The 27,323-nt window shown below is 42.2% G+C and overlaps 1 protein-coding gene across 8 annotated transcripts in view; it reads left to right on the plus strand.

Moving 5' to 3' along the window:
* sipa1l1 (signal-induced proliferation-associated 1 like 1) overlaps positions 1-27,323 on the plus strand; it is a 383,121-nt gene that overhangs the window by 37,717 nt on the left and 318,081 nt on the right. Inside the window, exon 1 of one of the 8 annotated variants that reach the window (XM_041214401.1) lies at positions 12,526-12,568. The exons of the other annotated variants lie outside the window; for them this stretch is intronic. The gene's annotated coding sequence lies outside the window, so the exon portion shown is untranslated. Of the gene's footprint in view, positions 1-12,525; positions 12,569-27,323 lie in introns of those variants that run through there. 8 annotated transcript variants of the gene reach the window in all.

The raw sequence follows: 27,323 nt of genomic DNA on the forward strand, positions 1-27,323 counted from the left end.
TGTAAGCATAGTCCATGCTGAAATAAAAACAAAAAGCTGCGGATGCTGGAAATCCAAAACAAAAACAGAATTACTTGGAAAAACTCAGCAGGTCTGGCAGCATCGGTAGAGAAGAAAAGAGTTGATGTTTCGAGTCCTCATGACCCTTCAACAGAACTCAGTGAATATTAGGAGAGGGGTGAAATATAAGCTGGTTTAAGGTGGGGGTGGGGGGAGAGAAGTGGTTTGGGGCAGGGGGGAGGCGGGTGTGGTTGTAGGGACAAGCAAGCAGTGATAGGAGCAGATAATCAAAAGATGTCACAGACAGAAGAACAAAGAGGTGTTGAAGGTGATATTATCTAAACAAATGTGCTAATTAAGAATGGATGGCAGGGCACTCAAGGTACAGCTCTAGTGGGGGTGGGGTGGAAAGACTAACAGGGCATAAAAGATATAGATTTAAAAATAATGGAAATAGGTAGGAAAAGAAAAATCTATATAAATTATTGGGAAAAAACAAAAGGAAGGGGGAAGAAACGGAAAGGGGGTGGGGATGGAGGAGGGAGTTCAAGATCTAAAGTTGTTGAATTCAATATTCAGTCCGGAAGGCTGTAAAGTGCCTAGTCGGAAGATGAGGTGCTGTTTCTCCAGTTTGCGTTGGGCTTCACTGGAACAATGCAGCAAGCCAAGGACAGACATGTGGGCAAGAGAGCAGGGTGGAGTGTTGAAATGGCAAGCGACAGGGAGGTTTGGGTCATTCTTGCGGACAGACCGCAGGTGTTCTGCAAAGCGGTCGCCCAGTTTACGTTTGGTCTCTCCAATGTAGAGGAGACCACATTGGGAGCCACGAATGCAGTAGACTAAGTTGGGGGAAATTTGTTCTTCTGTCTGTGACATCTTTTGATTATCTGCTCCTATCACTGCTTGCTTATCCCTAAAACCACACTACTCCCCCCACCCCAATTCTGTCCTTACCGCACCCCCACCCCCACTCCCCACCACCACCACCACCCTCCCATCTTAAACCAGCTTATATTTCACCCCTGTCCTAACATTCACTCAGTTCTGTTGAAGGGTCATGAGGACTTGAAACGTCAACTCTTTTCTTCTCTGCCGATGCTGCCAAACCTGCTGAGTTTTTCCAGGTAATTCTGTTTTTGTTTTAGTCCATGCTGAAGGTCATTTTATTGAGAGGCACCAACTCTCCCCTCCCTTTTCTTATCCAATGTCTCTGCTCATCTAGCAAAGGCCACTAAGGAGGGATTGGGAGTGGCACCCAGGACCACTATCTCATTCCTTCCTCCTGCCCCCACCCCCCCACAAAATCTTGGGTGACTGAGACCAACCCCGCTGGTGGTCCTGCTGACATTGGTGCTAAATTTATGTTTTGAGCTCAATGGCATATTTTACCATAGAAGTTGGCAAATCAAAGTGAGTGATCTGCTTTCTGAATAATTGATACTTGGCAGCTCTCCTTTATTAAAACCATGTGTGCAATCTTCATACATATAGAAAGTACATTGATTTCCTGCTGAAACCCTTATGCATGCCAGACTTAACTGTTCCAATGCACTTCTGGCCAGCCTCCCATGTTCTACCCCCCTCACTGTCTCCTGCACATTCTCCAACCAGGTTCATGCTCTGTCTCTCCTGGGTAAATTAGACCCCGAGCCCTGCGCGCTCTTTGTATTCTCGCTGTCTCCTGTGTATTCTCCAGGTTCCACATATCTTAGGTAGACTTCATTTCCCCCCAAAATCAAATAACAAATGGCTTGCTGGCTGTGTGTAGATTATTCCAGTTTATATTATTTCATCCTATTAAAGCATCTTTTATCTATTCAAACCATTTTGGAGAAACTCCAGGGCCTTGGCACTTGCACAATCCATTTCCTGGACTTTGTGCTAAGGGATTCACTGAGGCATGCATGACTTAAATCCTCCTGTCACTGGGAGATGCAGATCAGCCATGGTATAATTAAATATGGAATAGACCCATGGAGCTGAATGGCCTCCACCTGTTCCTATGTGATCGTATTCAATTTTTCTGTGTTTGATTATGAGTCTGTTTACTAATGATGCTCACTGGTTGATTGTTACTCCTGGGTGTAGACTTCGATAAAAGTAAACAAAATTGTAGAAAGAGCTGGAAGCTAGAGTTGAAGCACAGAGTAGACATTTTAAAGCACTGTAAATAAAACCTGTTCCACATAAACTTGTGTCACCTCTGCATTACTCTGAGATATAAAATATACAAGAGTAGCAATTTGGATAATTTGTTCCCCCTTTCACTATATATTTAAAACAAAAGAATGGAATAAAAGCTGCTAATGGTGTAACCTGCGTAAATGAAAGTAGTTCATCCTTCAGATCTGAAGATAAAATATATGGTGATTAACAAGGATAGATTATACGACTGTGAAAGACTTCAAAGATACTTCCTTTCTAAACTTATCCTCAGGTTGTTGCAAAAGACAATCTGTTTGATTCTCTCCAGGGCATGCAATATTTTCCAGTTTTGTAGCAAAACCTTGTCTTTTGCAGTTTTTATTGATATCAATTTGTGAAGTGTACAGCCTCTTACTCTGAGCATAATGTTTGTGTAATGTAAGTAAAATTTGGGCTATTGACTTTTTAAAAAGTAATCTTCTATCTCCATTTCCCTATATGGCCCTCATCTAGATATACCAGCCTTTGCAGCAACTCAGACCTCCAGGTACTAGTATGCTTGGTGACACTGGAAAAGAGCAGAAATCTTTTTTTTTCAAACATGTTCAGTTCTGTCAAAATTTAGTCAAAATCTGATGTCGGAGCCAGTGATGAGGTTGGGGTGCAGTCAAAGTCCATGTGGTGTGATCTTTTCAATCAGACTGATGCCAAATGATTAGTGTAACTAGGAACCAAGTAGTGAGGCTGTCGAAAAGAATCTGCTCCTCAGAGGCTGCGTGGCAGTTGTGGTATCGAGGTGAGCAGTGTGGTGGTTTCTCAATTCTCTCTGCTGCTCCAAGCAAAGCAATAGAAATCCACTTGGCTGAGTTGTGCAAATTAGTTTTGAATCTTTGCTAAATGTTTTTGATTTTGAATGCCTTTGCTTTGTAAGGTAACCTTTCATCAAATCAACTGTAAATTTCCTTTTGCCAAACAGCAATCATCTTCCCTGTTTTATAGCTTTCAATGTTTCCTTTTGAGCGTTTTATTGTGTGGTCTCCAAGTGATTCAATTGTCTTATCAAACCGTGATGAAAATCGATCACAACCAGGGTTAATTAGTAAGCATCAAATAAAGTGCTGAATTTCCCATTGTTGGAGTTGTCTTTTTTTTAAAAAAAGGCTAATGTGGGTTCTACATTTGCCCTGAAAAAATAATATATTTGAGGCAATGCATTTCATTTCAAAGATTTATTTACTGGATCATTTGCAGATATCCATTTACAGTTTGAAAAGGCCCTTAAGCCAAGTGCACCCTTTTCCTTTCAGGAGTTAAATGTTTCTGAATTACATGAAGGTTTCACTAGTTTGAGCACTTCTTATGTTACTGTAGCTTGGGTAAGTATGCAGTTCTCCCAACTTTTGTTCCTGTACCAGATCTTTGTGGGTATTGCAAGTTGCTGCCCGATCATCATCTGAGTAAAGCATCAAGGCAGGTTCCTTCCCTCTTTATGAGCAGGAATTGCTGGCCTCCAGTTTCTAGCAGGTCTTAGAGAATGGCAACCTATCCAAAATTACCAATGAAACTGCAGTGCCTAGAGGGCACTAACCTCTATTTGAGATGTTGCTCATTGCACCTGGTGGGAAAGGTGGAGGGGGTCAGTGAATTATGTTACTGCTGTGGGGTTTGGAATATAGGGCATGCAACTGGGTTAAGGGATTATGTTTAAAAATGCCTCCCAGTGCCCTTGCACAAAACTACCACCAAAGAACAAACTAACTAGTCACCTCTCATTCAGTTTTGAGATCCTTTTTTTCTCTTCTTTTTCACTTATTTGTATAGGATTGTTATAGTTTCGGTAAAAAAAAATATTTTGACCACAGAAGTAACAAACCTTGTAGCTTTTTTTGGCAGGGTGTGTTAGGATTTGTTTTCTTTCATTTTGCATTGTTGTGCACATTAGTGAGTGAGCCAATGTTAAATTTTTACTCTGGTAATAACCCTTGATTTACTTAGCCTTAAGTATTTTCAATTTAATTAGGAAAATTTTGGTTGCTGCAGAATACTCTGCAATGTTTATGGCATGGGATTGTAGGACTTTGGCTTTAAAAATAAATGGTGTTACAAGGCAGCTTTTATGGATCACAAGTACTGATTCAATAGACTACTGGTTCTTAAGTGTGTCCTGCCAAATTGTACTGAGTAATTGTAGTTTATTACAAAGCATACTGAACACCATGTAGCATCTCTGATGGGAAAATGTATAACCATTATCCCATAAGTGACCTCATTACCATATCGAAATTAGGTTTGTCCTGCATAAACCACTTTGCAACACTACTCACTTTCCAGGAGGAGGGTTTTTGGTGTGCTTTTTGTAGTTACGTTGTAACTACTAGGCTTCTGCCACCTTTACTACTCTTTCACTTTTTTCTATGCCTCTGCTGCACTTAGTGCTGGGTACATTGAGCTTGGAGATATAATATGTAGCTCAACATCAGACATTGGTTTAAGTCTTCTCGCCGGTGGCAGAGTTTGAGCTGGATTACTGTGGGGCTGTTGACATAGTATTGTCAACAGTTTAATTCCAGTGCATCCTAGATTGCTATATTTGGTGCCTGCGCATGAGAATATGTAAATTTAGCTTGATTCCTTGTGATAGTGATGTGAATGGAGGTTAGATCTCGACTGTACTTAATGCAAACTCCAACAGAACAGTTGATGTCAACACAAAACCACTTTACACCAATGCTGAAGTGTCAGTTCTGCAACCTAAAACACAAACGGGCTGAGGAAACATTCTTCTAGAACATTCTTGAGCATTACTGGGTTGAAGTGAGATTATCCGGAGAACAGTGCTGCAATCCTAATGTTATCCTCAGAAGCAAAGAGCTATCGTTTATGAAACACCTCATGACGTACTCCGGATATCTAGTACTTTGCAGTCAATTAATTGCTTTTGAGCTTTAGTTGTCGTTTAAGCAAACATCTCAGCTGATTCTGCCTACGCACATCTTAAAACAGCCTGACATGTTTGGCAAGCTAATTTGTTTTTGGTAGCAGTGATGGTAAAGAGGGGTGGTCTTGTGGTGCAGTGGTAGTGTTCCTACCTCTGAGCCAGAAGCTTTGGTTTCAAGTCCCACTCCAGAACTTGGTGGCCATGGAAGGTGCATTCATAATGTGGCCAAACAGGTGGTTGATCAGCCTACAAATCCTTCCATTATGCCTGATGGCAGGTGATTTAAAAGCAAGAGCTTCCTGGTCAACCATACTGCAGAAGGCAACGACAAACCACTAGTATTTTGCCAAGCGTAATCATGGACCAATCCAATGGAAGTCCATGGTCGTCAATTACCTCTTAGGACATAGTACCTGAAGGAGGAAGATGGTAGAGGGCATTTAGGAGAATAGTTCTTTGAACAGTGCAATGGAATTAATATCTAACTGGAAAATCATATTCCTGTTACTAACCAGTATAATTTCTCTGGAAAGAAGATTACTTTAGGGTAGTGCTTCCCAAACTATGGATTGCGACCCCCAGTGGGGTCACGAGATGAGATTTTGGGGTTGCAAACTACGCAGCAGCATGGCTACTGTGCAGTTCAGACTAAATACTAACAGCTGCAAGGTCCCTTTAAATCCCCATGTGACCTAAGAGACACCTTTTGACGCTTAATTGTTGCTGAAAAAAATGCTACAATGCTGTGAAAACCCTGTAGTTTAAACAATTGCCATCATGCTCAACCTCAAACCACAACCTACCTCCCCTTGTCTGCCACCACATGCCCCCCCCCCCCCCCCCCCGACTTTCCAGCAGCTGAAGACCATGCCTTACAACGCCCCCCCACCACCACCTCAATCTTGTGCCTCCACATTTTCCCCCTGGGATTACTTGAAATCTGGGGCATTAAAATGGGGTTACACTGGGAAACAGTTTGGGCAGCACTGCTTCAGGGAAGGTAGTTTGGGACTTTCTGCCAGCTGCAATTACCTAGTCGGAGCAGTGAAGATTTTAGTGTCTGGTATGGGTAATTTCAAGGTTATGTCCCCTTGTTCTGGATTCTGTCATCAGACGAAACACTTATCCCTTATCCACCCTATTAAATCCCTTAATCATCTAAAACACCTCACTTAGACCATCCCTTAATCTTTTACACTCAAGTAATTGCAGGACTAGTCTGTACAACCTGTATATTTAACTCATTCTTTTTTAGCCCTGATATCATTCTGGCAAATCACATCGTATTTATTTTATTCTTTGTTTGACTGATTATTGGCAACCTAATTAAGGGAGGTATGGGAGTTTGAGCTGTCTTGTCCTCAGGTGGTACTTGTAGACATTCTTTTCTAGTGGGGTATGCTGGCCTGTAATCAAGAGCAAGAATGTGGCTGATTTTTCTTCCACTGCTACATGATTTGCATGGTTCATTATGGTGATGTGAGTGAGCATTTACCCAAACGTTGCTTGACTCTTTCATCATTCTCTGCTACTGATGATCAATACCAGGTCAGTGTTGGCCAAAACATGTAGTGACTGCCACTAGCCTGACTACCACAATCCTGTTGCTCCTAGTTTTATCATTTGCGGTAGTTTTATCACCATTTGCCAAGAGCGAGCGCTCCCACTGCAAGATTTTGTTTTAAAACATTACAAATTGATACATGTACAGTTAGGCTTTTTAGAGCACCCATGTGGGACATTTTAAGACCATAAAAGCACAGGATGGAAGACTCGGTCATCCATCTGACAGGTCTCAAGAATGAATACAGTGACTCTCAGTTGGACTCTCCCTCAAATTGCTATTTAATCTACTACATTTAGCCCACTGTCTGCTGCCACTGCTTCCTGGCCAATTTGTTCAACATGTTCACCATCCATCCCCATTCTCTTCGGGGGGAGGAAATAACCCCCACGCTAACCTTGGGTCTATTCATCAGAATCGTCTTCTCTTTCTGCAGGATGTGGGTGTCGCTGGCTAGGCCAGCATTTATTGCCCATCTCCAATTGCTCTTGAAGGTGGTGAGCTGCCTCCGAGAACCGCTGCAGTCTATGTGATTGTAGGTAGGCCCACAGTGCTGTAAGAGAGGGTGTTCCAGGATGTTGACCCAGTGACTGAAGGAACAGCGATATAGTTCCAAGTCAGGATGGCTTGGAAGGGAACTTCCAAGTGGTGGTTTTCCCACGTCTACTCAAACAGCCCATATAAATTAGACTGTTAAGGATGTCTAAACTGGTTATTAGGCAAATGCAGTGCATGTTTTGGTACTGAGTATTAGTGAGTTAGGCAATTTCTGCTGGGTCACTACAGTTGATTTCCATGCCTTTGTCCTAGTTGTCATCTGGAAACATATGAGTGTGGGAATTAGGCGAAGATGGGATTGTGCTCTTCAGAGATGTGCCCAAGGTTCTGTACTTCGGGGCTTGCACAAAACTGCCATTTAGAAATGTCAGGGGGCCATCAGTTTTCCTGGGGCTATACTTCAGCACCAGTGCACTGCCTTTAGGTGGTGGGAGGTGAGAGGAAAAAATCATCTTGCCAGTTATTGGCTGAAAACTTTCATAGAGCTACTTTGAAGTAGCTCAGTCCTGTAAATTAGCTACTGTTTGCTTTCCTACATGAAACCAAAAATATCCTGCCATAACAATATACATTATGGCATTTGTTGGTAAAGGGGATCCTTCTAAGCATGTTTGCATTAGTTATGAGGTACAGAGATCTGATCTGATGCCTTTGATATTCAGTAACTCATCAGTTGTAAGTGATTAACCATTTTATAAGTCAGAGAAGCTTTCCATAAATAAGTTGAAGAGCAATGATTTACTAACTCAAAGGCTGTGCACACCTTTTTGTGGGAAAGCTTAGAATCCTGCCTATAGAGGAGCCTGTGGCAATGAAACCCAGACTGTTTTGCAATGTACATGTATGTACAAATATGTATGTATGCACGATCTCTGATGGAAAACCTGACCTTCGATTGGCAGGAAGCTGTTTTCTTGTTGAGCTGGGTTCAATTCACTGCACTGGAATATATTGATGTCAAAATGAGGTTGAGGAAGACTTTTTTATTTGTCTCATTTACTTAATTGGCATGTAGCTTGGTCAAAGACCTGGTCAAAGTCAATGACTTGGATGAAGGGACCAAATGTAGGGTAGCTAAACTTGAAACCAAGATAAGTAGGAAACTAAGTTGTCAAGAGGAGGTAGAGAATCTACAAAGGGATATAGATAAGTTGAATGGAGAAAACTTTGGCTGATAGAGTAGAGAATGTGGGAAAATATGAACTTGTCCACTTTGGCAGGAAGAATAGAAAAGCTCTATACTAAAATGGAGAGAGATTGCAAAACTTGGTGCAGAGGGATCTGGGTGTCCTGGTACATGAATCACAAAAAAAATTAGTATGCAGCTTTAGCAAGTGATTAGGAAGGCAAGGGGAATGGAATATAAAAAAGGGAAGTTTTACTGCAGCTGGAATGGGCCTTGGTGAAACCACATCTGCTGAGTGCTATGTCCAGTTTTAGTCTCCTTATTTGGAAAAGGATACAATTGCATCAGAAGCAGTTCAGAGAAGTTTCACTCGACTCATTCCTGGGATGAAGGGCTTATCTTATGAAGAAAGGTTGAACAGTTTGGATCTCTACCCATTGGAGTTTGAAAGAATCAGAGGTGATCTTATAGAAGATCATAGAAGATCCTGAGGGAACTTGATAGAGTGGATACCAGGAGGGTGTACCCTCCGATGGGGGAGATAGGAACTAGAAGACACAGTTTAAGGATAAGAGATCTCCCTTTTAAGATGGAGATGAACAGAATTTTTTTCTGAGGGTCATTATTACTAAATGTGGAATTCTGTTCCTCAGAGCAGTGGAGACTGGGTCATTGAATTTATTTGAGGCTGAGTTGGATTTTTGATGACAAAGGATCTAGGTTTATAGGGGCAGACAGAAAAGTGGAGTTGAGAGCATAATCAGATTAGCCATGATCTTGTCGAATGGTGGAGCAGGCTTTAAGCGCCTAAGTCCCACGTTGCTATATTCCAAATTAATGCAGGCCCCTCATATATCCAAGGACAGTACTCATATATGTGTAACCAATATTAAGAAGAAACCTGATAGCTGAATCAACCTAGAGCTGTAAAAATGTTCCTCCCATCTTGTCCTTCCACATTTCTTCACCATCTTCATTTTCCCCTGCCCCTCCTCATTTCTAATACACCTGTTATGTTTAAATGCCAAATTGGCATGGTCAGGTTAGTAACTGGGAGCAATATCATACAGTATCCTGTATTTTCCCTAAATCTAGATGCCAAAACATAAAACCATCTGCTTGTGACACAGCTTAGTCTGCGGAGAATCAGCTAACTAAGCCTCTCTTCAAGAAGAGCATCATTGCTGCTGCCACTACCCCAAAAGACTGATGGCAACCAGGGAAATCTAATGGAAAACTGGTCCTCCTTGCTCTTAGTCTAAAAATATTTCTCAGATTTGTTAATGTGGCCGTATCATTAAAAAGCAGACATTGATGCATTTGGGTTACTCAAAGGTATGTTGCTGTTTTAGTAACTGAAAGAGTAATCCCTGCAGATGGAGTGTGTGTGTGTTATTTAGGTTTGAGCATGGTGTCCATAGAATCATAGAACCTACCAATCTGCGATAGTGTTCTCTGTCCAGTCTGCGTTAACTGCTGAGGTAAAATAAAACACAACATTTAAAAATATACAATCAAGCGAATATTAGTTTTGGAGACTGATTACTCTTGAACAGTATATGTACTTTTTGTTTTGATGCAACATTTTAATTTTTGATTTTTTTTTTCCACCCTCAAATTATTCATGTTATAAGGAGTCTCTATGAACTGGAGAGTTTCTACTATAGGGTTTAACATATCATAACATTTGATACAATCAGCACATGGGCACTTCCTCTCTGGATTGCCACCTCGATGCAATGGAGATGAGTGCTCCCTTGAACCTTTTAACTATGCGCTGTTGGAACATGTTGAGCACTTCCCATACCTTGGTGGTGACCTCTCTGAAAAGGCCACAATTGACGAGGAGATCCAACACCAATCAGCTGCGCCAGCTCAACCTTCTACAAACAGCGAGTGTTTGACAACAAAGACTTCCATAAGTCAGCAAAAGTCTGAGTGTACAGAGCAGTTGTCATCACCACACTCCTGTGCTGCAGTGAGATCTGGACTGTGTATCAGTGATGCATAAGAGCATCAGTAATGCCTCCGCCGCATCCTACAGATTCAATGAGAAGCCTGCCGAACAAACGTTAGTGTTATTCTTGAAGCCAGCTCCACAAGCATTCGGGTAAAACTCCTGTAAAATCAACTTCGATGGACCAGCCTTAATGATGAGCCAGAGCAGTGGAGAGAAGGAAAGATAAGGAAGCAAATCCTGCACTCAAGATGCCACCACCTTGCGGGACGTCCTGTCCCATGTGCTCAAAGATCTGCGAGTTGAGAATCAACCTCTTCATTCGCATGAAGGCACAAGATAGAAACTTGCAACCCTGAGTAGATGTCATCCTTGAATTGAGGAACAGTCAGTGGTGACGTGGTCACTATGCTGCTCTGTTAATTTTACTCTCCTAAGTGCTTGGAAAAGCAAACGATTATATTCCCATTAGCTGCTAATGTGTATTTTTAGTACTAGATAATATTGAGTTTTCCTGCAATTTACTACTTTTTGAGGTAACTAAGAATAGAACCAGTCCCAAAGTGTTTAACTTGGAAAATGTCCATGGGTATTGCGTAAGAAAAAATCTGATCTTTGTTTTCTTTGTGCTCGAGCAGGGTAGAATCCAACAATGTGGACTAAAATAGAGTAACATTTATTTTTTAAAAGATATTAGTGGGGTTTTCTGAAAAATTTGTGCTTTCACTCTTAAATATGTAACCACTTCAGCATAAAAATCTAATATGTTGAAGGCTAGGAAAACATGCAGTGTCAATGCATTAACTAAATTTATGTCCTTGCAAAATATGAAACTCCCTGATTTTTATGCACATTCTGCTGTGGCATTAGATATACAAGTTGTTATGTCTTTGGGCAAAACCTACACTGGTGCTACCTGAACAAAAACAGAATTAACTGGAAAAACTCAGGTCTGGCAGCATCGGCGGAGAAGAAAAGAGTTGACGTTTCGAGTCCTCATGACCCTTCGACAGAACTTGAGTTCGAGTCCAAGAAAGAGTTGAAATATAAGCTGGTTATAAGCTGGAAACCAGCTTATATTTCAACTCTTTCTTGGACTCGAACTCAAGTTCTGTCGAAGGGTCATGAGGACTCGAAACGTCAACTCTTTTCTTCTCCGCCGATGCTGCCAGACCTGCTGAGTTTTTCCAGATAATTCTGTTTTTGTTTTGGATTTCCAGCATCCGCAGTTTTTTTGTTTTTATCACTGGTGCTACCTGTTCTTGCAAGCCTGGGTCACATGCAGCTGGCTGGAAGTCAAATGGACTCGCTTAATAAAAACGGCAGCCTGAAGAACCAGTGAAAGCAAATCTTCCCAACAGACTTTGTGAGCCTCAGCAGCTTTATGTTCATTGAAGGGCTGATTGCATGAGAGCTGTGCTTTGGGAACCCAGGGATCAAACTCAGGAGTCGAGGAGGCAGCTGATGCATCGGCTGAGCACCTCCAGCATTGTATTTTAAATTACGGTTCTACAGTCATCAGCAGACTTATTTGGGTTGTGTGTGTTCTACATAAAATTACAAATTCCCAAAGGTGTCTGTGTGGTCTGGCAGAAACCTAGAAGAAAGCATATGAAGGAGTTGTAGGTGTGGAGTAGGCATTGAATCTACTATGACAGAGGACGCACGCCAGAATTGCCAACCTGACTGCTAATGGCTTGCGGGGACCATTTAAAATCTGGACTGTTTATCAAGACCCCACTGTTATATTGTTTCAAGCTGCGAATCAATTTTATGTACGTAAAACAATATTTCTCCCCTTTTAAATTAACAACCAAATTCAATGGCAGCAGAACGTTGAGTAATTTTTTTTCTTTGAAATTAGGCTATGAGACTGGGCTTTCCTGTTAACAGAATTATTGTATTATATTTTGCTGACAGTTTCTTGAGCAGAATTAAATTTGAACATGATTGGTTGCGCCTTGAGCTAATTATTATCGTTGGTGAGTAGTGCCAGAGGGACATTGGGACTATTGGTCAATAATTGATGAAGGCCTGTAATATACTATTTGTTTTAATAGGGACTTTGGATCACTGGGGAAATTATACCATGTCGCAATTTTTGGGAGCACTGCCAGAGCTGGGAATTGGTCATAACCAGAATCATTCTGCACTGACTAGTGAAAACACTCAGTAAATTGCTGGGACAGCAGCAATTTGGGAGAAAAAGAATACGTTTAAAAGCATCTGCACACAAGTTACTCAACCAACCCATGTTGCCAGCCACAGAGTTGGCACCAGGTTATGACTTTTCATAATTGTCTAATGGGAACATTGCCTCCTTTGTTTTGGCCTTTTCTGTTTGCGGTTGGTGAATTTTTACCTTCCTCATAATTCTGCTGAACTAGTGCCCAGAGACCTCTTCACCATTTGGAAATGTATCTCAAGTGGGTTAGATTAATGAACTCTTCAGACAAATATCCATCGGTCCTATCATGTGTTCTTCTTTTCCCTGAGAGCCATGACAATTTAAGTGCCCGTAGAGTTGAGGGCTACCATATAATTTTGCTATTGTGTTGCCTGCTTGCAGTTGCACTTTTTATTAATTCTCCTTTTTTCAAATAGCGCCACCTGTGTGCATGGCTTGCAACAGCTTTTATAATTCAAAAAAATCACAGTTGACAGTAAAGGTAAAATTCTCTCAATCTCTAGATGCAGCCAGTTAGCAAGATGAAATTGGCTGTTTCCTTTGCTCTGGAAGCAGGAACTTTAGAAGCTGGATGTTCACATGGCACTGTTCTAAAGCAGAATAACAATATAGGGAAGGAATACTTGTGGCACAGTGGGTAGTGCCCCTGCCCCTGAGACCAGAAGCTCTGCGTTTGAGTCACACTCCAGGACTTGCTGGCCATGGAAGGTGCAGTTGTAATGTGGCCAAACAGGTTGATTGTCAAACTGTAAGTCATTCTGTTGTGCCTGATGGCAGGCAGTAAGAGCGGGAGTGTCTCCTGGTCAGCCATCTGCAGAAGACTATGACAAACCACTGCAGTACCTTGCCAAGTATAATCATGGACCAACATAAATCAAAAATGGAAGTTCATGGTTGCCAGCATTGTTGCTTAGGGCATAGTGCCAAGAGAGAGTAATTTAAGGAGAGTGGCACAGGGAGAATGGGGTTGCCACACTGCCTCCCATTACTTGTGCAGCAAGAAGTATAGAAATAGTCTGATATGGATGCTTTTTTTAAGAGAAAATCTGATTGAAACCATGCAGCACTGTGACACTTTCAAAAGAAGGCTTCGAGAATACTGTGCCACAAAATTCCACGCATCTGCTCACCAGTTGATTCCCTCTCTTTTCTCCTGATCCCTTCACCACCACCACCACCTGAAATATAGCTAAGGATTAGCCACCAAGGTCAAACTCTTAAGAGCTGGTTGGCTACCTGTCATCTCGGATAGATGATGACTGCTTTCACAGGGGTCAGAATGAAAAACAAACACAAGTAAGCCAGCCTAACAGAAATACATCATTTGGAGAGCTCTAGTGAAAGATCCTAGTCCAAGCTCCTGGATCCACATTCCACATTTGAACCTTCTATTGACAGTTGTTTTTCCCATTCTTGGGATGCAACGTCATTGGCCAGGCCAGCATTTATTGCACATCTCTGTGGATGTTGGTGAACTGCCTATAACTGAGTTGCTTGCTAGGCCATGCCAAAGGGCAGTTAAGGGTCAACCACATTGCTGTGGATCTGGAGTCACATATAGGCCAGACCAGGTAGAGACAGCAGATTTCTTCCCAGATAACAGTGAACCAGATGGTTTTCTTTTACAACAATTCAGTAGCTTCATTGTCAGTATTACTGAGACTAGCGCTTTAATTCCAGGTTTATTTAATTAATTCTACCAGTTACTGTGTTGGAATTTGAACTCATGTCTCCAGGGCATTAGTCCAAGCCTGTGGGTTACTAGAAGTTGTGATTGCCTGAATCCTTTTCAACCCCACTATCCAGTGCCCAACTCCACCCCAACCAAATAAAACAGATACCTCTAACATGACCATTGAGAGTATAGGCACACCCATTACAAACTGCCCCCATAATGCAGTAACATGAGGATCTGTATTATTTTGCAGGCCGCAAGATAGTTATTGATTTTAATAAATTATCTTGATGCATGCTTGCATGCATGTTTACATGCAAATGGGGCATTACAAGCACAGTTACTACATTCAGGCCTCATTGAAACTAGTGCTGAAAGTAATGAAGTGTTTATTTCATAGTGTATATGATGAAATTTGTATTTGAAACGAGTTAAGTCCATAGCATAGAATGCAATGCTAGTTAGATTTAATTCAATTTGGGTTCCTTGCTAAATCCTTCAGAAGGCACTGTTTTTTGTTTTGGGCTACAGCTTTCTTGTTACTGCCAGCCCTTTGATGCATCATCTTCACGAGCGTTAGTTGGTTATTAGGGGTCTCCCACTGAGCTTGGCAGGTGTCCTTGCCTCACACTGTCAAATGGGTTCCGGGAACTCTGTTGGGGGGGGGTGAAAGCTCTTGACTGCTCTCTTTTCTCTGTCTCATCCTTTCCCAGCTCAGAAGAGGATTATAGGACCCCAAATCCTGGAGGCTGCGATCGTTTAACTTGGCATGGTTCAATAATCGAACCTGAGACCTGGTTTCAGAACAGCTCCATGTCATAAAGATTAGCCTTAAGTTAATATTTGCCTGCTTCAGCTTCCATATGACCAATTTTGATTTGCTGCCTTAAAACATGCATGCCACATGCCCCGAGCTATAGTGAATACTATGACCGTTTCATTAAATGTTTTTCTAAATTACATTGAATTGCTGTAGTATGACTTGCTTTAGTTACAAAGCTATGGTCATGCCCCAAGTTGAATCTGCAAGATCTCAGGATGAATAACCATTCTCTATCCCGCTATAGTCTGTTAATGAGCAATACAAGCAGGAGCAAGCTGTTGTATTTTCTTCAAAGGAAGGTGTATGGAGGGTGTATAGATGAATCCTATAGGCACGGCAGAACACTGCATCCGCAACCAGTGGCCTGCCTGATATACTTTTATGATATTATAGATTCAGCTCCAGACTCCAAAGACATTTATGTTCTTTTCACAATGAATGCTGTTTATTGTTCAGTTGCAGGGGAATCCCTAGTAGAAAATATTTGAGCAAAGTATAGTTTAATACAGAAGACATTGCGTGGAGTGCAAGAGGGAGGGAGAGGATAAAGTTTCTCTGAGCAGCAATTTTTTTTCAGATACAGAAGTTGAAAAATAGGCAATATTTCTGCACGTTTGTGCTCTTAAAATAATCTCTTCTGTATCCCTGGGAGCAGAAGAATAATGTTTCTGTTGAATGGTGGACAATGAACCTCCTGGTATGGCATAGAGTATTGTGGCTGTACGAGCTGAAGTAGCATCATCGCTTGGTATAATTGTAGTTAATTTTTAATTGGTTCTCCATCAAGCTGTAAAGGTTGAAAGGGAGATGGAATCAGAAGATCTGTTTCCAGTTAATTCCAGCACATACACTCCAGTTATGTGACAGGATTTATACAGGACAAAGCTTTGTGTAAGATGCTGCCTTGTTGCACACCCCGCTAACCTCAGGTTTTTTCCATTTGATATAATTGGATCTCAGCCCCCCAAAAATATTTGATTTATTTGTGTTGTTTGCTGCCCTCCATGACCAAAATCGTTGTATTCATGTGCTTTAGGATGAATGTTGAGGCACCTCGATTATCCTTCGGTTTCTATCTCCACAAGAGGCGGATCCTCTCAATTGTAATGTATAATATGGATTTAGCGATACCTAATCCTAAAGTATTTTGACATCAATTTACAGCAATGACTTCACTTGCTTTCTGATAATTTGTAGCACTTGATGTGTTTTACCCATTTCCCGTGGTTTAAACAGTGTCGCTTTTTTTTTCCAAATTAACGTCACCCATATTGAGAATGAGGGATGCTCGTGCTTGGAAATAGACTCCTGGGGCTGATATGTTTGGCGCCTCCCTGAAAACCATGGAATGGAGGTGGGTTGGGTAAGCCCAAAATGACCAGTGCTTGGCAGTGTCGATTTCAGGGCGCCAATCCTGAGGTGTCGCTCTTGCTCCATTTCAGGCCAGTTAAAATTGACAGAGCTGGTTTAGAGCTTGTCGAAGGGGGTGGCTGAGATATTTAATGGGGCAGGCCCGTTTTAGAAGCCGTCAGTTTCAGTTTCTGAACAGCTGAGGAGAGACAGATGCACAGAGGGGAGCCAGTCACTGCTGCCCCAGCACATTATCCTGGCCCAATCGACAGATCAATGGGGCCAAAGGGACTGCACACTTGGTAATGGGGCCGCTTTGCAGAGGCAGATGAGTGGGAGGGAGCAAGGCTGCCAAGGACAACTGGCTGACCACCTGCCCAGAAGGAAGGTTCCTTCCATTCGATGCCCAACTGACCTGCAATCATAACAAAAGCTTCTTCCCTGTGTGCGCATGCACTTTCCTGGCAGCTGCCAAGATTCCTTCATCCCCTGCCAGTCCAGGCTGCTTCAAATCTTCATGCGACATATTGCTTCCTTCTGGCGACGTGGAAAGCTTTGGCACAAGCAGTAAATCTCTGCCTCGGGGCAATCAGCAGCCTTGGTGATGGCTGCCGCAGAGTGTCTCAATGATTCCTACGCTTCATTTGACCCACTTCCATTCCTGGGCCCACTGGCTAAGTTGACAGGAAACCCATCTCCATATCGCTTCAGGGCTCACCCCTGTGATAATCTGGACTTCAGTCAATTTACCACCAGAGATGGGCTTCTGACCCAAAAACAGACCCGGCTCCTGATTCCTGCCTTCATGGTGAAAATTCAACCCCTGATGTCAGCTTCAAGCCCAAAGCCTATTAGGTGCAGAGAAAAGATCCTTCTACTTTATTCAAGTTCAATCAGCACCCCCAATGCACTAGCTCTTCTGAATGTTTAGCTGGGAGTAATTGCAGCTCACCTGAGAGTGGCTGTGTGCACACAGACTGACTAATGCAAGCAATGGAGGGATTGGGAGAAGTGGTGAAGAGGTAAAGCTGTGTGTTATTTTACATGTGGCAACTGACCCCAGGTCTGTGCATGATATCGCCAAGGTAAATGATAGAGGAGGGGGTGCAAAGGACAGACCCCTAGGAGACTGTTATGATCCCCATAGAGACTGATAACCTTTGAAAAAGAAACTAATCCCACAAGGACAATGCAAAGGAAACAGCTGGACGAGGCTTTGCTTTTTATAACTTTTTAACTATAACAAAATCAGCATTATTCAAAAATTAATTAACAGGCAATAGATATTTGAAACAAAGGTTAATTTCACTTTAAATAGTTGATACAACAAAGCTATGCCTCATAGTTAAAAGCACTCGTGTTTCGTGTGTCTCAAATGTGACACCACAAGTCCTTCCAACTTGGTCTCTACTATGTAGGATCTCTCACCTCCCACTTGATCGTTTCGGCCCTTGAGTCACATTCACCAGCAGCCTTACTCCATCCAAAGTCCCTGGACAGAGCTACCACTGACAAGGCACATGTCCATGAGCCCCCCACCCCCCTCACTCTGGCCACAACAGTCCTGATGGCACAGAATAGAGGCTCCCTTCTCCGATCACTTTAAGCAGTCTGGTGAGCTCTGGCAACACTGAAACAGCAGCAATGGGTCTTGTCCAGTTCACAATCCCTTGCCCTTCCTGCCTTCAATTCTCCGTCCTTTCCAAATGTATAACACATATACAGTAACATTGGCTGGAAATTTCCACCTTCCTTGATGACGTAAGTGGACAGAATGGCGAGAAGGTTAAAAATTGGCTTTATGTCGAAGTGAAACCAGTTTGCAATTGTGCTGCTCCACATATCAGTGGCAGGCTGCATTTTCCACCGCCACATGTCTGGAACCTAATTTCAATACTTAAGCATTTCTTTATAAGCTCTGCTCGCCAGAATCAAACCCCCCCCCACCCAGCACTCCTCACGCTGGATCATCCATGCACGTCGGCATGATTGCATGCAGACGTGTTTCACAACTGTACAAAAGCAACACGCACCTGGCGAGCTGCACCTTGCTTGGGACTTCAAGGTTTGTTTGCCTACATTGCTTCAGACAGCACTAGCAGCCATCAGCACCAGGCTTTGTGGGCAGCACCATATCACTTTTAGGGGGGGCTCACAGGAAGTCTCTTCCTACTAGACCACCTGTAACGTAGGGGTGGCTTTTCAACGGCTTCAGGGCTAGTGCTTGCTTGGGGAGGGGGCAGACATGGCCTCAGGCATGGGAAGAGGCTGCAGGGCAAGGGCTGTACTGGGGAAGGGGGTTATCCCAGGGATTGTGTTGGGACACTTGTTGATCTGTGCAAGTGGCTTCAAGGTGATGAGGGCTGAGGAGGCAGTCTCCAGAGGCGATGAGGCCAGTGAGATGTCAGTGAATGTGTGACAGCCTTGAGTGTTTGAGAGTTTAGAGTGATAAGATGGCTGCCTTACCTTGGCAGCATGAATGAGATCATACTCTTTCTGCACTGGATGGCCAACCTCTTCTGTGCAATGTTGACGCTGACCACAACTGCTACTGCCTCCCAAGTCAGAGTAGTAAGATTACTGTACCTCCTGTGGCCAGAGCAGGGGTGGATGACACCATGGCAGATCTCCAAAAGACATTCCACCAACTGGTTACTGATTTCTTCTTGGTTTTCAGGGCCTCTTTTTACTGGAGTAGTCCTGGGCTGCAAGCATTGAGAACTGTGTGCATGGCTGCAGTTTAGATATGGCACCTGGAGTGAGGAAATGGTGAGATAACAATGTGGTGGGCAATTCAGAAGCCGCCTGCCAGCAAGATAGTGTTTCCTGTGGCTACATAATTACTGAAGTGGGAAGCGGAAAATATGGTGGCGTAGTGGTAATGTTGCTGGACTAGTAATCCAGAGGCCCAGGCTAATGTTCTGGGGACTTGGGTTCAAATCCCACCACAGAAGCTGGTGGAGTTCAAATTAATTATAAATAAATAAATCTGGAAAATAAATATATTAGTGTTATAAATATATTATAATTATAAATATAGTTAAATATAGTAATGGTGGAAGTCTGCCATCCTTACCTGGTCTGGCCTACATGTGACTCCACACCCACAGCAATGCGGCTGACTCTTAACTGTCCTCTGAAATGGCTGAGCAAGCCACTCAGTTCAAGGGCAATTAGGGATGGGCAACAAATGCCCACAAGAATAAACCTGTATCCTGAAACCAGTGGGAGCTTTGTTGGAATGATGCTGGAATGATTTGGATCAGTTGGTCAGAAAAATGCAAGTAAAATTTTTCATGCAAAATTATTGTGTATTGGTTGATATAGGACTTGCAACTTGCATATACAATGAATGCAACAGAACTAGAGGTAGGTAAGTTATTTAAAGGGCTTGTGCTAATAGTGGACTTGTTTTTGATGCTTTGGTGCAACTTAAACAAACACACAATGATATATAGCCAATAGAGATTATACTCCAGTTTAATAATGCACTAATCATTCCACACTTGGAAGGATGGTGTTCATTTGTTTTTCCCAGAAGAAATGTACACATATTCAGGCAAGCCAAAAACAATAAGAATCATTCTAAGTATAAATTGAATAACTGAAACAAGAGGGGGGAAAGGTTAATTTCAGCAATCAGAAAATGGCAAGATTAGGGAAGAAACTTATCAAAGACATATGAAGTATTAAATGGGATATAGACAAGACTAAGTAGAAGTCCAAATCTTATTTCAGGGCTATGACTAGACGGCACCGATTAAAATTAGTCAAATAATAAATATCAAATAGATATCTTGGAATAAGGCAAGAAGGTAGAGGCCAAGATCCTGGACTTGGTGACTTAGTGAACTTAGAGGTGAGCTTTGACTGAATGTCCTTTACTTGTCCTTGACTGCTCTTTATATCTCAATTCCCTATTGTGTGATTCTTCATTATTCCAAATCTTTAGGCAAGCAACAACTTCCTTTCCAAGAAGGCTAGAACAATGCAGGAGGAATAGCTTCAATCTCTGAATGATGTGAATAATAGCTTAAAGGGAGGGACTCAACGGGTGTGATGTGTGTGTTAGGGCAGGTTAGGCTGCATGCTCAGGAAAAGGAAGGTGTCTGGAAAATGTTCTGCTCTATTTTAACTTTCTGTCTGTCTCCATGATGTATTAAAGAACGGAGAGGAAACTGGTTTAGCAGATTCTGTGTGCCCATAGTTCACAAGAAGCCATGTGTGAAGCTGCTTTCATGTTAATGGAACGTATTGATAGCTGACTGAACAATTGCTCCCAGAGGACTGCTTAATAAATTGCCAAAAACATGCAGGCTACAAGCCTAAAGTGCAGTTTTTACTTTAAAACTATTAGCAGTTTACCGTTATGTGCAATGGAATGATCAGAATGGCCTATACTTTGATTTATTTTAGAGTTTCTGCTTACCTGATATTGACCTACAGTAACATGCCAAGACTGAAGATCTCAGCTACACAATGTGCCAATTCATTGACTTGAAAATATTCTCTCTCGCTTGAAATAATTGGCAACTTGGCTTTTAAAAATTGCTTTCTCCCCTCATCCTGGTTGGAAAAGATAAATATTATGCAACTCAAGATTGCATCAAAACATTTACTATTGTACATACAGCGTCAGCCTTGTGCAAGTCTCAAAGTCCTGCCCACCATTTTAGATAAAAGCAGAAAAAAAACAGATTCGCCTTGTTATGGTTCTATGTTCACTAAATGATCTGATTTGAAAATATTCTTCCAATTGGTTCCTTTCAAGATTAGGAAGATCCTGCAATATTCATTGTCACTTTTATGCACATTTCTGTAAAAATACATTCCATTAATAGCATGGAAACACCATTTTAGTTTTGCAAAACTCAGTGATGCTTTATCAATCGAGAGTTAATTTCCAAAGATTCCATAGCAGGTGATCACTTTGTGATTAATACATTGTAGCAACCTCCATACAGCAGACTCATTGAAAGTTTAAGAGGGGTAGTAGGGATAATCCAGGAAATTACAGGCTGGTGAGCCTTACGTCAGTGGTAGGGAAATTATTGGAGAAGATTCTGCGTGACAGGATTTACTACCATTTGGAAGCAAATGGGCGTATTAGTGAGAGGCAGCATGGTTTTGTGAAGGGGAGATCATGTCTCACTAACTTGATCAAGTTTTTCGAGGAAATGACAAAGATGATCGATGATGGAAGGGCAGTGGACGTTATCTACATGGATTTCAAGGTCCCTCATGGCAGACTGGTACAGAAGGTAAAGTCGCACAGGATCAGAGGTGAGCTGGCAAGATGGATACAGAATTGGCTCGGTCATAGACAGAGGGTAGCAGTGGAAGGGTGCTTTTGTGAATGGAGAGCTGTGACTAGTGGTGTTCTGCAGGGATCAGTGCTGGGACCTTTGCTGTTTGTAGATTTGGAGGAAAATGTAACTGGGCTAATTAGTAAGTTTGCAGATGACACTAAGGTTGGAGGAGTTGCAGATAGTGAAGAGGATTGTCAAAGGATACAACGGGATATAGATCGGTTGGAGACTTGGGCGAAGAAATGGCAGATGGAGTTTAATCCGGACAAATGCGAGGTAATGCATTTTGGAAGGCCTAATACAGGTAGGAATTATATAGTAAATGGCAGAACCCTTAAATGCATCGACGGGCAGAGGGATCTGGTTGAACAGGTCCACAGGTCACTGAAAGTGGCAGCACAGGTAGATAAGGTAGTCAGGAAGGCATATGGCATGCTTGCCTTCATTGGCAGGGGTATTGAATATAAAAGCTGGGAAGTCATGCTGCAGCAGTTTAGAATCTTGGTTAGGCCACACTTGGAATATTGCGTGCAATTCTGGTCACCACATTACCAGAATGATATGGAGGTGCTGGAGAGGTGCAGAGGAGGTTTACCAGGATGCTGCCTGGTGTGGAGGTTATTAGCTATGAGGAGAGGTTGGAGAAACTTGGATTGTTCTCACTAAAGCGACGGAGATCGAGGGGCGCCTTGATAGAAGTTTACAAAATTATGAGTGGCATGGACAGAGTAGATAGTCAGAAGCTTTTTCCCAGGGTGGAAGAGTCAATTACTGGGGGACATAGATTTAAGGTGAGAGGAGAAAACTATAGAGGACATGTGCGGGGCAAGTTTTTTACGCAGAGGGAAGTGAATGTCTGGAATTCGCTGCCAGAGGAGGGGGTGGAAGCAGGTATGATAGTGGTGTTTAAGAGGCAGCTTGACAAGTACATGAATAGGATGGGGATAGAGGGATACGGACCCCGGAAGTGCAAAATGTTTTAGTTTGACAGGCAATATGATCGGCGCAGGCTTGGAGGGCCGAAGGGCCTGTTCCTGTGCTGTACTTTTCTTTGTTCTTTGTTCTTTGATGTTATGCAATTTTTCACCCACAAGATTTGAGGAACCATATGGAGCCAAGATTTAGAGGTAAGACTGTGTGTAGTTGTTACAAAGGAACAAGAACAACAACATGTACTATATAGTGCCTTTAATGTAATAAGACACCCCAAGGTGCTTTGCAATGGCATTATAAAACAATATGACACCCAGCCACATAGGGAGATTTTGGCCAGAAGACCAAAAGCTTTGTCAAGGAGGCAGGTTTTAAGGAGGGTTTTAAAGGAAGAAAGTGTGGTAGAGAGGTGGAGAGGTCTAGGGAGGGAATTCCAGAGCTTAGGGCCTAGACAGCTGAAGGTATGACCCCTCAATCCCTCCCTTCCTGGCCTAGTATTTATAATTCTCAAATTGATTAATTGTTACATCTTTACCTCAGTCTTTCGCTATCGTTAATAATATTTGCTCAATAGGGAACTTGCTTACACATTAGACTGTAGATGCGTAAATTGCAAATCTTTAATTGTACCTACAAACCAAAAGGGATTGAGGAATAGTGACCAGATACGAAGCAATCCAAAACAAAAACTGCACTCCTTACCCTGGTATGGACACAATTATTGAGTGCCTTTTCAGAACAACTTTCTTTTCAGAATTATCCTTTTATTTATTGCAGGCTCCCACCTGTTTGTTGAAACAAAATGTTATATCACATCAAGAGTCATCAATACTCCTTTATTCAAATTATCTCCAAGACTGTATTTTAGCTCTTGTCTCCCATTGCTAATCTTTAAACCTATCCTTTTAACTCCCTCCAGATTCAACTATTCCAATGCTCTCCCGGCTATCTCAGCTTCTGCCTACTGTAAACTTGAGTCCCTTTGAAACTCTGCTATCCACATCCTTAACTCGCACCAACTCCCATTCACCTTTCATGGCTGTGCTCACTGACCTACATTGGCTTTGGGTCTAGCAGCATCTTGATTATAAAATTCTCATCTTTGTTTTCAATCCCTCCATGGCTTCACCTCTCCCTCCTCCAGCCCCACAACCCTCCAAGGTGCCTGATTTCTTTGATTCTGCCATCTTGTGCTTCTCCAATTTCCTCCACTCTACCATTTGGCATAGGTGACTTCAACTGTTTAAGACCCTGCCATCTACCTACCTCTGGCATTCTCTTCCTCACTCCCCTCTCATATTGAGTTACTTCCTAAAGCCTAATTCTTTGATCAAGCTTTTAGTCTGCTGGCCCCACATCTTTGTGGCTCTGCCAATTGTTGTCTTTGAAGTATGTTGGGACATTTTTACTATGTTCAAAACACTATAGAAATGTCAGTTGTTCCCTATTCTGCTGAGCTCTCTGCAATTTTGTGATTGCAGAAGCCTGGATGGAAGATGGCAGGCAAAGTTAAAGGAATAGAAGAACAGCTTTAACAAATGCCCTGGCGTGGTGGTATTTTCCTGTTAATATCTTTGGGGAATTTGTCCTGCAAAGAGGGAAGCTGAGGGAAGATATAGCCTGTTGACTAAGATGATGCCCTCAAGGTTTAGCTTCCAAGAGGGCTGTAAACTTTTACCTCTGCCACTGAAGGTGGGAGGAGGGAATGGTTTTGCCCTATGTTGTTAGTCTGTTTGTAAACAATATATCTCAAAAAACTAGTGAATGGATTTCAACAAAATTTGGTACACAGAGTATGGGCCAAGGAGGAACTGATTCGTTTTTGGCGAAGATGTGGATTTGGATCCAGCTCCTGGAATTTTTCAAAGGATCCTTTTAATATTGGGAGATATAGTGAATTAATTTTTTTTAGAATGTTGTAGGTTGTTTTATTTCAAATATTGTTGATTATTTTACAATATTGTGGATTGTCTTGGCTGCTGTGGTGCAATTTGTCACATTGTCAAAATATCAGCAGAGTTTTCAGAGCAGGTTGTTGATGTGGATTAGTCTGAAAGCTCCTCAGTGAGATGGAAACACTTAAGATTTCTTTTTCAGCTTTGTAGTATTTTAGCATGAAGGAGGAGCTGTGTAATTCTGATAAAGTTGAGTTAATCCACTGTGGCAGAGTTATGTGCTCTACTGAGTGCCTCCTTCACTTGTAATTGGTGTTTTTTTAATCACAAGTCTAACGAGTTCTTCCTCACCTGTTATGTCCTCCTTTTAGCTCCAGCACAGCCCTTTCAAGCTTAAAATGAAGACAAAACACTGGGGAAAAACTCAACAGGTCTAGCAACATCTGTGAAGAGAGAAACAGAGTTAATGTCTCGAGTCTGTATGACTCTTCCTCAGATTTCTGGCATCTGCAGTATTTTGCATTTATTACCTTTCAAGCTTGATTTGGCTGTGCTGAATACAGCGGATTAAGCTATGGTCTAATACTTTCAGGCATGGATAGGCATTTTGCAATCAGCCAATGCAGAATTTAATTTTGAAAGTAGAAACCGCGAGATAGAAATATTTTTCATTCACTATGCAACTGAGAATTGTGGTAGTACAACTGTCTCGTCTTACTTGTAGTAACTGCTTGATTTTGGAGCCTTAAGACTAGCTTTTATTTGTTTATTTAGTTGCTTAGCTTTGCAAATGTGGTCAACAAGTTTCAGGCTGTTTGGACTAAATTATTTTTGGACCTTATTTGCAATTTTTACCAAATATTGTCAATTTCGTTTCAAGAGAATGTAGTTCCAAAAATGCCTTAAATCTGTGAGGCAACCTCCTCTGGTGTTGTCCATGTGTTGAGGGATACCAACCATTTTCTGAACAGCCATGCTATATAACATCTCCTTGGGGGATAAAGGCCTTGCCTCTTTTTTATAAGTTTTAAGTGCTTTCAGTTCACTAAAACTTATAATTATCCAAAAGCCAAGTTATAATTTAAGAACTTGCAGCGCAAAAACAAACTCGTAAAATGCTAAAACTTCTATTAAATGAATAGGTATAAGTGTGAAATGATGGCGAATTTCTGTTTCAGATAATTCAAATATGTCCTGAGGGCCAGACTTCATATGCCTATACATGTGTAAAGGTTCAGTGTAAGCATACACATGCCTAAAAAGAAAGTGCCAAGTGATTATCGAAACTGTGAAAACGAGCAAAAAATTAAAGTGCGTCATCTTACTTGAAGTGTGTGCTGAGGGGCAAGCCTGAGACCAGGGGAAAGGCATTAAATTCCACTGAGGTAAATTTGGAGGTGGGAGGGTGTTGGATGGGGACCCTGCCATCTTCCTGCCTCTGACCTGATTAAGTTTGGGACGGGAAGGCTCGTGGACAACCTTCTTTCCTCAAGGCCAATTAAGACCCATAAATGTGCAATTAGTGCCTATTTAAGGGCCTCATCCTGCTGCTGAAGGTATTCGCCCTGTGGCAGGCAGGCCAGTTGCCGCACGGGGAGCCTGAAAAGCAAATCCTGATATTTGCTTACCGGGTGGTGGTGGGGGGTTCTTTGTTGTCAGGCGCTCGACATCTGATCGAGGAATCTGGCGTCAGGAATCGGAGACCTTATGCTGTTGAGAGCCACCCCCTCACCCTAATCTCTGTCCCTCCACTGCCCCCTCTCACATGACTTCCAACCTGCCCTCACTCACCCGTGCCTGGGTCCCTCACTGATCCTGGGAATCTAGTGGGTGCATAGCGGGGCAGCTACTGCCGCCTCCCTGAAAGCGCTGCCTGCAATGAAGGGCAGGCCGCTGATTGGCAGACAGCCCTTATGGATGGGATTTCAACCCCAACGGACCTTGATCCCAGGGAACGCCCACTGTTGAGCACTTAAGTGCCTGACTGGAACTTTAAATGGTGGACCTTTCTCAAAGATAGCAATGCAGAGCTCTTGTTCTGCAGTTGGTGGATAAGAACCCTGTCATCAGGATTAAGTTCCGTCTTTTGTGAGTAATTTTAGTGAGGAAGGTGGTATTCAAAAAATGCAGTAAAATTGGCAAAATATTAAATAAGCCTTAAACAACTCAAAGTACAGAAATGTACAGAAAAAAGTCTAATGGAAAGTAAGTCACATTTGCACCCATTTTAATTAAAACAAAATTGCCCCAAAAGCCAGCAATAGTTATTTTATAAAGTAAATGGAAATGGATCGTAGCCTCAAAGGAAGGGTATCTAAGGCAGATTTATTTATCTATTTCTGTGTCAAGTTTGACACTTCATTCTCTTGCAAACTTTGAAAAGCCTGTCCATGCCAAATGCTACAATTAGCATCTATTCCTAGGATGCTGGCAATGCCGCCCAAGTGGATGCCAGGATGTGCGCTGGGAGTGTGATACACTTGCCTATTCTCTCTCTGTGGCCCCCCTCTCCTCTTGGAGGCCTGATGCCTAGCTTAAGATCTGTACTCTTGCCTCATAGCATGGTCAAGTTTGGGTGAAAATGTTCTACTTTTAGACATGTCAGAGTATAAGAGCTCATGACCACAACACATTTTAAGATGTACTGAATCCATTGATATTATAGCATGGTAATGTTTTGTCAGTATCCTGGAAGGGAGAAGGCTGCTGGAGAGTAGTTTTTATTAAGCAGGAAATTTTAAACGCTTGATGGGTTATTTGTTCATTTCAAATGCATCTTTTGGGTGCACACAGCTTCCATTGTTTCTGAATAATAATTGAATCTGTGTGTATAAACACAAGAAGGCGGCGTGGATATCCTGA

This window comes from Carcharodon carcharias, chromosome 20, assembly GCF_017639515.1.
Source record: "Carcharodon carcharias isolate sCarCar2 chromosome 20, sCarCar2.pri, whole genome shotgun sequence".
NCBI classification, from domain to species: domain Eukaryota; kingdom Metazoa; phylum Chordata; class Chondrichthyes; order Lamniformes; family Lamnidae; genus Carcharodon; species Carcharodon carcharias.